The following is a 12,861-nucleotide window of genomic DNA, read 5'->3' on the forward strand; positions in this document are numbered from 1 at the left end:
TTGTTTTTGTGGGGGAAGAATGTTGGGTTGGGTAAACTTTAGTGTGTACTTTACGGACTAATGGGGTCCTACTGTCATCAGAATCTGGCTCACTATCAGAGTTTGAACTGTCGCTTGAGTCCATGAGCTCTGCTTGCCCTGTGGGTAGGGATTTCTCAGGAGTAGGAGCTACTTTATAAGCCCTATCTATACGCCACATAATGTTAGAATTTCTAACACTAGGACGATATTGTGGGAGGTTAGGAGCTAAGCTTATGACTGTTTCCTCAGACTCAAACTCAACAAGAGCTTTAACTCCATTCTCTTGCCCTGTGTGCCTTACCCTAAGAACTTTGTTCACAGGACCAAAAGCTAAACAGAATTCAGTTATCTGTTCATCAGTATCAGTTGAGGTAATACCCTCAACGTACACAGCCATTTTCAAATTCACACCATACTCCTTTTCAGTATCCATGTCTGCACAGAATGTGACACAATTTACAAAAAGAAATGTTAACAAGAAAAAAATATTACAGTGTGTCAATAATCAGGTTCAACTGGCAATTAAGCAAATAATCCGGCCTTGACTAGGAGTGTGTGGCGTATTTATGTGAATGTGAGCACAGACTGACTGCACTGTGCAAAACAGCCCAGTTCAGCCCGGCCTTGACCATGGACGTGAGGTGGAAACACAAGAAAGAAAGAAACGAGGCAGTCAGACGGATCGGGGCGGTTCGGGGGGGTGGTGTATGGTGTGTGTGTAAATGAGTTTGTGTGTAAATGTAGCGCATCAGACTGTCTGTGTTGGTAAAAGTTCAGTCCATCTGCGTGACCTTGGAGAGATAGCCAGTGCAGGGAAAGGATAGAATGTCAGCTGCAAGTTGTTTTCCCGCTTCGGGCAGAGAAGGGGGGGGGGGGGCGGGGGGGAAAACAGTTGATCAATTTCAATCCAAATTTAGGGTGACTCGGTGGAATTTGTACGAATCAATGTCCTCAATCAGTTGTCACCGACCTCAGCGTCATACGAGCACCTATCACGTAGTGATTTTGCAGTCCATCTACCTTCTCTGCCAGTCCGGTGGTTACACGAAGCAACTCCACCGACTGGCCCTGATGTTATCAATCCCCTTCTGCCTTCCACGGTCCGGTCTGAGATGTTACGAGACAGTCACCGGACTGGTTGCCCTTAGATGTAAAACCTTCATCCCCTCAACCACTCCGTGTAGGCACTCTTTAAGTTCCCCAGACAGCTTGTGGGTGAATTTGCTGGCGGCTGTCTTACCAATTTTCCAATAGGTCAGCGAGACCCCAAGGCCGATGATCAGGAGCCCCACCAACAGAATTCCAATTATCCAAATATCTTCGACATCCTCCACAGTCAGGACATCCAGGCAGACCACCTGCCAATCCCGTGAATAGGAATCGCGAGTGTAGCCTGCAGGGAACGTCCCGCTGGGGCAATGCGGCTCTCCCGGAGAAGCATGTTTAGGTGAAAAAATCTTGTCAATAGCGCTGAGTGACCAGTTAATCAATTCCATGTTGAATATTTCCAGGAAAACAGCAGGCAGGGGACAAAGAGAAAATAAAAAGTATCACAAGACAATCCAGACAGACTGGGAAGAAGCCACGCTGAGATAAGAGGGGAGAGGAGGAAAAACACGACTGCTCTCGCCAGAACAGGAAGAATGTCTATATTTATAAAAATATATGATATGAATGTATTTTAATACCCTTTTTTAATTTATTTTAATCAAAAAAACACCCTTTGCAAGAAACACACACCTAACTTCGTAACCTTGAAATGTCAGTCACCAGTAAATGTGTGTGTATGGATGTTCAAAGACTTGCACTTGCGTGTAAAGTGGAAAAAAGAGCCGACAACACAGTGTGTGTGTGTGTTGGTTTGTGTGTGTGTGTCTGTGAGTGTGCGTGCATGCACGTTTGTGAATACCCATAAAGCTACAATTATGATAGTACAAAATATGTAGGTAATATGTATGAATCTATGTGTATGTTATATTTGTATACATATGAATATATTTATACAGCATAATAGTATATATTCCATATTCATAATATCATAGCAGATGACATGATGCATGGTGGCAATTGAGGTAACACTAAGCATAGTAGAACTATGGCTAGAAATAATACCAGTAGCATGAGGGCGTCGAGCTCCAGGTGCCACACAATCCAAAAATCTGTGAGGCGAGAAGCACAAGGACTCCAGGGAAGACTTCCCTGGAGTAAGAATTCATGTTTAATCTCGACCCATTTAAGATAATCTTTTACTACTGTTTCAATTCAGTAGGGCGAAAGCTGGGTAGCCCCAGAAGATGTGGAAGTGTTCCACATCACCTCCAACATCATCCCCAATTTGGGAAACCCTCTGATTTAGTTTTACTTTCAGATGTAATCATATTATTCCATGTCAATTCCCTCCAATGACCTGAACTCAAAGTGCTCAGTTGTGATTCAAATGTTAAGCCAATCCTCTACTGAAATATTTTAGCTTGTTTCTTCCATTTTGTTTCAATATAGAGTAAGACTCCCGTTTTATAGCTGGACGCATGAATAGATTCTAGCATCATCATAGTGTCTATGGATGAATCAAATGCAGATGAATGTAAACATACAATATAACAGAAAAAAAGAATTTAGTTGCATTCAGAAATGTATTCACTGTTCAGTGATGCTCAGTTCAAATTCAATTCAATAAAAACCACAAGTTCCTGTTAGAGCATTGTTGAGAAATCAGATACAAATCCAAGAATCACACATTTTACGAGTCCACTGGTTGTTGCTTTTGAAGCCTCTTAAATGCATATTCAATAAGTGAGAGGGGTACCTTGCAAACACTGGCAAATAATTATACATAAACTGTGACTCCATCCTGAAGATATGCAGGTTTCTGGAGCAAATGCTTGTACACTTTTTACACACATACTTACAGCTGTAATCAGTAGTCAAACGTTTATGTTTACCTTGTTCAGCTTCGCTTTCCTTGTCTTAGCCCATACTTTCTGTGAATGTACTTGGATGGCAACCAAAGTGTGAATGTGTTCACACTAGTCTATATCCTGACATCCCACTTCAGGATTGTTCTGTGCCGCTGAAAAATCCACTGGATTTCCCTTTTTTAGGTTGGATATCCGTTGCCTTGGGCTTCCTTTGTGTGGCATTTTAAACTCTGGTTGCTTTATGAGGACTATGGATTAACTGCTCCTCAGATCTCTGCGGATAAATCCAGACAGCTAGCTAGACTATCTGTCAATCTCTGGTTTTCTGTTGAACTAAAACTACTTCAACTGTAAGGGGCACTTATTATAATGTGGAGTGAAGTGCTGCTTTCTAAGGAACTCTCAAAAGGAGAGAAAAATAGAAAAAATACCAGAATAATTTACTATAACATATAGCCGGCATTTATTACACATCAATTATCCAACACAACAGTATTATCTTGTTTTTTTTCTGTATTGTCCTGTTAGTTTGTGAAAATCAGTCTTTGTTTCAAACTTCTTCCATAAAATTTGAGAAAAGAACAGAAAATAAAAATGACCTCAGAGCTCTGATAAAATAACCCCAAAATAATAAATCCAAGTCCATCTACCCGGGTAGTATGTTTTTTTTTTTAATGTAGTGTGGTGAGATCTCGCGCTTATCTGTGCCGTCCGCGGAAGACGACCATTCACGCCCTCTGCTCCTCTGCCTCACGTGTCCAATGGTGAAGTCGTCCAATGGAACTCACTCGCTAACCATGCGTAAAAAAACAACCAACCTGCAGAGCAGGCCAATATTCTATTACTCTCTCAATTACTCAATCTTACCAGATCTGGGAATACAATTCTTATTCATGAACCGTAGTAGCTGAAATTCTTATTTTAAATCTTTGCATTCACTACGTATGACAATCAAGCACTAGCTTACCACATAGTAACTTAGCTTATCTCTAAACATGGAATAGCATTTCAAATCTCTAAACTCATGTTCAACACCGATTGTTTTTTTTCCTTATGCAACACACATACATTAAACAGAACTAATAGCAGAATAAAAAAAAAATAAAGAGTGTTTAACTCAGTTAACACATCTATCACGCTGTTTGCTAGTAACACAAATGTCGAACACGTGTAAAACACTCACCGGAGAAAAGGAATACAAGTAAACTCCTTGTATTAATTTCGACCCTTTTGCTCTGCTATTCCTTCCTAGAAGCAGGTTTGGTGGGAGAAAAACCTTTTAACTTGCTCTCAGTGTTATCTTCTTTGTAACTTTTTCTTACTTAGTGTGAAAAATCTAAATATAGCTTCAGCTCGCTATCGTTCTGCTACATTCACGGTGTTATCTTCTTCTCTAACAATCAGTGAAGCAATTTCCCCTCTATGCAGCGCCACCACTGCCACCTACTGGACAAATATAGTGTGCAGCGAAACATAACTGCATGAAGGCTGTTTTCGAGTGGGTTACATCCTCCCCTTCTAAATCTGCATGCATCCTTGCATGTTGCATACTACAATATTTCAGATGCTAAGGGGGTTAAGTGACATATGTAAGGTACAGTGTCAAGGGAAAGGGTTTGGGAGAAAGCTTGGTCTAACCCAGTTAAAAGGAGTGCATAACTGTGACCAATGGGTTCCCTAGGTTGGAGGTTCAGCTTTTTGGGATGTTTTATCCCTAGAGGATCTTCTCAACGTTGTCTCATCTTTGGGGACACCTCAGTTGTTTCTGACTCTGAGAGTTCAACATTTCCGCTTTCCTCTGTCATCTCCAATCCTTTTCTGGTTCATCTCTGAACTATGCTCACTCAGGTCATTGCAGGAACAGGAGGAATTCCTTTGGCTTGTACAATCTCAGATGCAGGTGATGTAGAACTTGACTTGCATTACTACTTCCCACCACCTCCAACGTCCTCAGGTTCAAATGCTGAGCTGCAGGGTTCAGTGTGCCACATTAAACTCCCATCAGCTTCCTGACTTACAGAAACACTCATTTTTCATCTGGTGTCCTCGTCAGTAGATCCTACAGCACACTCCCTTTGCTCGAGAATCCCTCTTTCCTGTCCAGCATAGTCAAAGTTGAAGGTTGGTCATAAAGGGAATACTCAACCTCATCCTCCTCTTCAGACATTTCATCTCTCAGCTCATCAACAGAAGAGGTGCGTGATCACGTTTCTGTCTGGACTTGGGCTCACTGGGATGTACTTCTTTGACAGTGGAAGGGAAAAGCCACATGGCAAAAGCAGGTCTCTATGTAAAACCCTTTCAGGTCCTTGTGTGTTCCGGGACAACGAATATACAGAGGATTCTTGGATCTGTTTAACAACAGTGTATATGGTTTCACTCCATCGATCAGCGATTTATGCTTCCCCTGATGCCGACATTCCGCACAAGGACTCTGTCTCCAGTTTTAGTGTGGATTCTCTTACTTTGCAGTCAAAACCTTTGTTTGTTCTGTAAAGCATTCTTCAAACTGTGTTCAGTGGCCAGTCGATAGCTTTCAGATAGGCTCCTGTCAGCTTCTTGACGTATTCAGAGTGGGATAGTTACTGCTTCCCTCAGGGCTCAGCCCAAAAGCTATGTCAACTGGGAGTCTTGGCTGGCGACCAAACATCAGCTGATAAGGAGAATAGCCAGTTGTATCATTTTTAGTGCAATTATATGCATGGACAAGGGGCTGCACAAAATCCCTCCACTTGTCTTTGTCTCCCTCTTCAAGTGTCCCCAGCATCTCAAGAAGTGTTCTGTTAAACCGCTCCACGGGGTTTCCACGTGGGTGGTAAGGTGTTGTCCTTGTCTTTTTAACGCCAAGTAGCATACATAGATCCTTGATCAGGGCTGATTCAAAGTCCCGACCCTGGTCGCTGTGCAACCGCTCTGGAAATCCATAATGAATGAAAAAGTTGTTCCATAGAGCTTTCGCCACTGTTCTTGACTTTTGATCAGCTGTTGGAACCGCTACGGCATACTTAGTAAAATGGTCTGTAATGACCAAGATGTTTTTCGTCCCTTTTTCATCAGGCTCCAGTGAAAGATAGTCCATACAGACCAACTGCAAAGGACGGCCTGTTTTTATATTTCACCAGGGGAGCGCTTCTCTCAGCCCGTGCCTTCCTTCGTACGCATCTCTCACAGGTCTTGATTTTTTCAGTCACGTCCATGGCCATACGAGGCCAATAGAACCGGGCACGAACCAAGTCCAAAGTTCTTTCAGTACCCAGGTGTCCAACAGCATCATGAAGGTTTTCTAGAGCTGTCTTTCTGTATTTTGTTGGAAGGACAAGTTGATGGAAAGGCTCACCTTGACTTAGGCGCTTTCGGTATAAGACCTCATTGGAGAAGACCAGCTGTTCCATTATTCTCACATCAACTGGACCCTCTGTCCTCCTGACGCCTCATCCTGTATGAAAGTCGCTTTCTTGCTTTGACAAGCGCTATCACTCTACTGATGGCTGGTCTTGTCTTGCTCTCGTGCCCAATCTTGAAGTGACATTTGCGGCAACGTGCATGACCCAAATACATCAAGTTTGACAGAATCCTACAGGGATGGCAGAGGCTCCCATTGCCAAACATTCAACTGGTACCAATGTTTGGACTCCCGCTCTGTACTTGCTGCTGAGATGTGCTGATGCCTCTGACACACTGCCTTCACAGCATCAGATGGAAACTTGGCTCCTCTGTCGTCCTGTAGAAACTGGGCAAGGAAGCGTTGAATGCGATTATCCTCATCCTGAGAAGTGAAGTCAGGTTGTGTATATCATGAGGATGTGGACGCCTGGAGACCATCTCGTCTTGATTCTTCTTCCCAGCTCTGTACTGGATGTTAAAATCAAAGCTGGAAAGGGCAGCCAGCCAACGGTGGCCTGCAGCATCAAGCTTGGCAGATGTCAGTACATATGTCAGTGGGTTGTTGTCTGTCACACAGTGAATTGCATGCCGTAAAGATAATCAGAAAACTTCTCTGTGACAGCCCCTTTAAAAGAGATATTCAGTTTTTGTGCAGGGTACCTTTGTTCGCAGCGGCTGAGTCCCCTGCTCGCATAGGCTTTACTCTCAATTTGCCTTCCTGCTCTTGATATAATGCCGCACCAAGGCCTTGAGTGCTTGCATCTGTATGTACAAGTAAGCTTCTTTGGGTCGCAAACCCAATTGGAGCTGTTGTGATTCTTTGAATGAGCGTCTGAATGCATCTTCGCAGGCTGATGTCCATTTCTCATTAAACGTCCTGAAATCTACACTTGAGAGACTTGTCGAGCTGCTATGTGGGTTGGCTGACTTCCTTTTTGGTGGCAGATATCCAGCTTTTAAGTTGTTAAGAGGCTTTGCAATTTTGGAATAGTCCTTTAGAACCCCCTATAATATCCGCAAATCCAAGGAAAGACTTAAGCCTTTGATGTTATTAGGCCTAGGCCACGTCGTCAGAGCAGCTATCTTGGCTGGGTCGGTTTCTACCCCATTAGCAGACACACATGTCCGAGGTATTTAACATGTTCTGAAGAATTGACATTTCTCAGGTGAAAGCTTAAAAATTCCTTCAACCTCTGGAGAACTTTGTAATCGATCTTCATGTTCCTCAAGTGTAGCCGAGAAAACAATAATATCATCAAGAAAGACCAAGACCTCTCTCATTATTCCATCCATGCACTTCTCCATTACTCTCTGAAAAGTACTGGGGGCATTTGTAACTCCCTGTGGCATTCTGTTAAACTCCCAGAACCCCATAGGTGTCACAAAAGCGGTTTTGCACTTGTCCTCTTCCTCCATTTCTACTGTATAGTAGCCAGACTTAAGATCCTAATAGAAAACCACTGGGACCCGTTCAGGCTGAGAAGGCTTCTTCTATGTTGGGTAGAGCATATGCATCTTTGATGGTTTGTCTGTTCAGTTTTCGGTAATCGATGCATACCTTATGTCACCATTCTTTTTCTTTACCACAAACATGGAGAAGCGAAGGGCTTTCTGATTCACGTTTTATGTTTGCATCTTGAAGCTCCTTTAGATGACATCTGACGGCCTCATATTCGATGGATGGATCGGTCTGGGCCTCTGTTTAAAGGTGATGGGTCTGACAAGCGTATCCTGTGTTTGATTTCAGTGGTATGACCAAAATCAAGATCATTGATTGCAAAAACGTCTGACATTGAATTTAACTTCCCGGTGTTCTGTCCTTCCACTCTTCAGACAAGGGAGAGTCTGCAAAATCAAAGGTAAGTTCACCAGAATCAGACACTTGATGGAGTTGCAAGCTTCGGAGGATGGTCCACTCGTGTGACTTTGTCATCATGAGCTGGTAAGGATGATACAGCTTTAGGAAAAGATAGCTCTGCAATGCTACGACCTGCTGACACTTTGATGTCATGTGCAGTCTCATTTTTCACCAAAACAGGCATCTTGAATGATGAAAAAGGGGCTTGTCATGATGTAGCTACAGAACAAGAGTCCAGCAGTAAGTTGGATTGAGGGGGCTCTACTATCGAGCATATTGGTTGCTCCAGGGACATGCCTTGCGTATCCAGTTAAAGCCACTCTTTCTCCTGCAGGAATGATGACACTCTTTTTGCTCTGCAGCTTCCCAGTCCCAACTTTGCCATTTTGTTGATTTATTTTGAATCTGTGATACAAATGTTTCACAAGTGAGGAACATTGACCACCGTTGGTCCCATGTGTTACACGATCACCTGAATGATGCACACTCCTCGTACAAAGGTCCAGTGTGTTAGTGCCTATCAACAAGGGGACTCCATGTTTGTTCTGTGGTCAGCACAACACGCAAGGTGTGATCTTTACAGGTTTTCCCATGATGTTCTCTGGGAAGTTTATGTGGCTTGGATGTAACCTAGATAGGGTACTTCCTGACCACCAGCACCTTCTATGTCTAAAAGATCTTGAATGGGAAAAGGGCTGATGTGAAAGGTGACTCTCATGGAAAGATTTTAAATTGTGGTAACCTGGGACCTGATCTAGAAGGCTATTACACTGAACTCCTTCGACTACAACAGTGATGTACATTTTGGCCCTATCAACCCTCTTGGGAGGCACCATCCAATGCTGAGCTGGGGAATGTGTTTTGCAGATGACCGTTTGTGTATCTTTACTTTGTGTGGGACGTGTCATTTTACTTCCGGGTGCAGTTAGTCCCCCACTGCGACCCTGTCCAGTTTAAATGGCCATATTAGTTTCCCATTCATTTTGTCTTTTTTTTATTTTTTTTAACCTTTTTATCCAGGTAACTGTTGGAACCATTCTCATTTACACATGACTGGCCAAGAGCTACGAATAGTATGAACATACTGTACAACTTTAATAGTCAACACATGACTGAACAGCACTGATAAAAGGAATAACACGTAACTTACATATCAACGCATGACACATAGAACAGCTTGTCTTGCTTGAGTTCCTTTATTTTGATCCACCAACTATTTGGGGGATTTTCACACTGTCTTGCTAGATGCCATCATATCCGCATTTGAAACAGAACCAAGCCTTGGCCTGGGTTTTGCGCGTGTGTTGGCTTGTTTTCGGCTACCCAGCTGAGGGGGTTCCTTGAGCTGAATTCTGGATTTGTTAGCATGTTTTTGCCTCCTTGATCTTTCTTTTGGTAAGTTGCATTTTTAGTCAGCGACTTGTTTCCGTAATGCTTCAGTTTTGTTATGCATGTCTGGATGATATTTGCACTCGCATCATCAGAAAAAGGCTGTTCATGCACGAGTTGCATATTCAAAGAGGACCTGGGCTTTGTGCTCCCTAAATGACGTTGCATGCGATCTTGCTTTGCAGTTCTCCTGTCTTCTTCTGTTCTAACTTGCAGCAGGAAATCAGAGAAGTCAGGTGGGTTTTCTGTTTTATGCCCTAATTGCAGTGCCAGAATAAGGGACTGATCCCAGCATCCACGCCAAAACTGTCGCAACAGCTGTTTATTGGTGTCTGCTTTTGCAACGCCACCCCTCTTTGTAGCTGTTGTGATCAGCACTTGTAGTCGCTGCAGGTATTCTGAGGCTTTCTCTCCTGTGTTTTGATTAGTGCTAAGGAACCTTGTGAAGATTTCTTCCCCGTCCTCTACTAACCCATATGCTGAGTCAAGAAGTTTCACGTAATCACGTGGAGCTGCATCTGGGCCTAGCTGCCTGATTAAATCAGAGGCTGGTGGAAGCAGGCTTTCTAGGATTTTACGTCGCTGCATGTCAACAGGGGTTTTGTCCTGAATCGTAAGCTCCACATGTAGAGACCTGTCTGAAAATCACTTCATTTGGGGTTTAGGAAGTTTGCCTGAAAAAGGACGAAGTCTCTTAGCTCCCTGGCTTGAGGATCGAAGTTGTCATTTTTAATAACATGCTCTACAATGACCCTCTGAACATCAGTGGGGTTGTATATGTCATGTCTGAGGCTCCTTTGTGTATTTAAGCTGTCGTCCGTTTCTTGTTTTTGGGGGAAGATGTTGGTTGGGTAAACTTTAGTGTGTACTTTACGGACTAATGGGGTCCTACTGTCATCAGAATCTGGCTCCTATCAGAGTTTGAACTGTCGCTTGATCCATGAGCTCTGCTTGCCCTGTGGGTAGGGATTTCTCAGGAGTAGACTACTTATAAGCCCTATCTATACGCCACATAATGTTAGAATTTCTAACACTAGGACGATTTGTGGGAGGTTAGGAGCTAAGCTTATGACTGTTTCCTCAGACTCAAACTCAACAAGAGCTTTAACTCCATTCTCTTGCCCTGTGTGCCTTACCCTAAGAACTTTGTTCACAGGACCAAAAGCTAAACAGAATTCGTTATCTGTTCATCTATCAGTTGAGGTAATACCCTCAACGTACACAGCCATTTTCAAATTCCCACCATACTCCTTTTCAGTATCCATGTCTGCACAGAATGTGACACAATTTACAAAGAAATGTTAACAAGAAAAAATATTACAGTGTGTCAATAATCAGTTCAACTGGCAATTAAGCAATAATCGATCTAATTTCTCCTCTGGCTGGCTCGCCAATTTATGTAAGGGGCACTTATTATAATGTGGAGTGAAGTGCTGCCTTTCTAAGGAACTTCTCAAAAGGAGAGAAAAATAAAAATACCAGAATAATTTACTTATAACATATAGCCGGCATTTATTACACATCAATTATCCAACACCAACAGTATATCTTGTTTTTTTTCTGTATTGTCCTTAGTTGTGAAAATCTTTTTTGTTTCAAACTTCTTCCATAAAATTTGAGAAAAGACAGAAAATAAAATGACCTCAGAGCTCTGATAAAATAACCCCAAAATAATAATCCAAGTCCATCTACCCGGGTGTATGTTTTTTTTTTAATGTAGTGTGGTGAGATCTCGCGCTTATCTGGTCGAGCAATGAAGAAGGGTGAGTAGAAGCAGTCCGTGCTCCAGGCAAGACGACCTTCACGCCCTCTGCCCTCTGCCTCACTGTCCAATGGTGAAGTCGTCCAATGGAACTCACTCCTAACCATGCGTAAAAAAACAACCAACCTGCGAGCAGGGCCAATATTCTATTACTCTCTCATACTCTCTTCTTACCAGATCTGGGAATACAATTCTTATTCATGAACCGTAGTAGCTGAAATTCTATTTTAAATCTTTGCATTCACTACGTATGACAATCAAGCACTAGCTTACCACATAGTACCTTAGCTTATCTCTAAACATGGAATAGCATTTCAAATCTCTAAACTCATGTTCAACACCGATTGTTTTTTTCCTTATGCAATACACATAATACATTAAACAGAACTAATAGCAGAATAAAAAAAAATAAAGAGTGTTTAACTCAGTTAACACATCTATCACGCTATGTTTGCTAGTAACACAAATGTCGAACACGTGTAAAACACTCACCGGAGAAAAGGAATACAAGTAAACTCCTTGTATTAATTTCGACCCTTTTGCTCTGCTATTCCTTCCTAGAAGCAGGTTTGGTGGGAGAAAAACCTTTTAACTTGCTCTCAGTGTTATCTTCTTTGTAACTTTTCTTACTTAGTGTGAAAAATCTAAATATAGCTTCAGCTCGCTATGTTTCGCTACATTCACGGTGTTTATCTTCTTCTCTAACAATCAGTGTTGCCAGATCTTGCGAGACAAATCGCAACCAGGCCTGTAAAACAAGCCCAAAATAGCGACTTTTTCTACGTAGCCCCCCTAAGATCCTGGAAGAGAAAAATAATACAACTGTGTTACAATCCATGTGGACAGATTGGTAAACTGTACACACGGTAGGCTAGAGTTTATTTTTTTCTCCCCCTGAGCTTCAGGACAATGACCACGGAGTAAGTTAAACCACCTTTTAACATTGTTAACATTAGAAAACTGATGGGATTTGAAATCACTTTTTTTCACGGTGATTTGAGTTGTTCCCCCACGACGGGTTGAATCCATTCTTTTCCTCCTTTCTCTTTCTCCCAGTCTTTGTTATACTTCTTCCGTATTTCTCCCACATTATCCCGGGCTTTATTCCTCCAAAAACTCTCCTACAGTCCACTCACCATTAGTCGCTACTCGCGCATTTTCCTAACCAGAAAACAACAGACTGCCCTGCTCTGCCTCTGATTGGCTGGTACTCGTTTTCCATCTGGTGAGCCAATTAGAAGCCGAAGTGGGTGGGACTAACGCTGCTCTCTATAGTGTTTGTGTGGAAAAGGGCGGGATCGAGCGAGCCGCAGGGACGACTGGGAACAAGCCCAAATAAGCAACCACACTTTAGTGACAGCCCAAAAAAACCGCAACCCGCGACTACCATTTGTAACGACTTTACAAAAAAACAGCCCAAAGTCGCTTAGAATAGCGACATGGCAACACTGCTACAATCAGTGAAGCAATTTCCCCTCTATGCAGCGCCACCCTGCAACCTACTGGACAAATATAGTGTGCAGCGAAAC

At 42.7% G+C, this 12,861-nt stretch overlaps 2 long non-coding RNA genes across 2 annotated transcripts in view; one reads left to right on the forward strand and one right to left on the reverse strand.

Moving 5' to 3' along the window:
- The window catches only part of LOC116697215 (uncharacterized), a 142,360-nt gene extending 140,492 nt beyond the window's left edge, over positions 1–1,868 (reverse strand). Inside the window, exon 1 of the long non-coding RNA XR_004333967.1 lies at positions 1,859–1,868. This is a non-coding gene — a long non-coding RNA (uncharacterized LOC116697215). The remainder of the gene's footprint in view (positions 1–1,858) is intronic.
- The window catches only part of LOC116697217 (uncharacterized), a 17,941-nt gene extending 14,312 nt beyond the window's left edge, over positions 1–3,629 (forward strand). Inside the window, exon 4 of the long non-coding RNA XR_004333969.1 lies at positions 3,515–3,629. This is a non-coding gene — a long non-coding RNA (uncharacterized LOC116697217). The remainder of the gene's footprint in view (positions 1–3,514) is intronic.
- The last annotated feature ends 9,232 nt before the right edge of the window (positions 3,630–12,861 follow it).

Source organism: Etheostoma spectabile, chromosome 10, assembly GCF_008692095.1.
Source record: "Etheostoma spectabile isolate EspeVRDwgs_2016 chromosome 10, UIUC_Espe_1.0, whole genome shotgun sequence".
NCBI classification, from domain to species: Eukaryota; Metazoa; Chordata; class Actinopteri; order Perciformes; family Percidae; genus Etheostoma; species Etheostoma spectabile.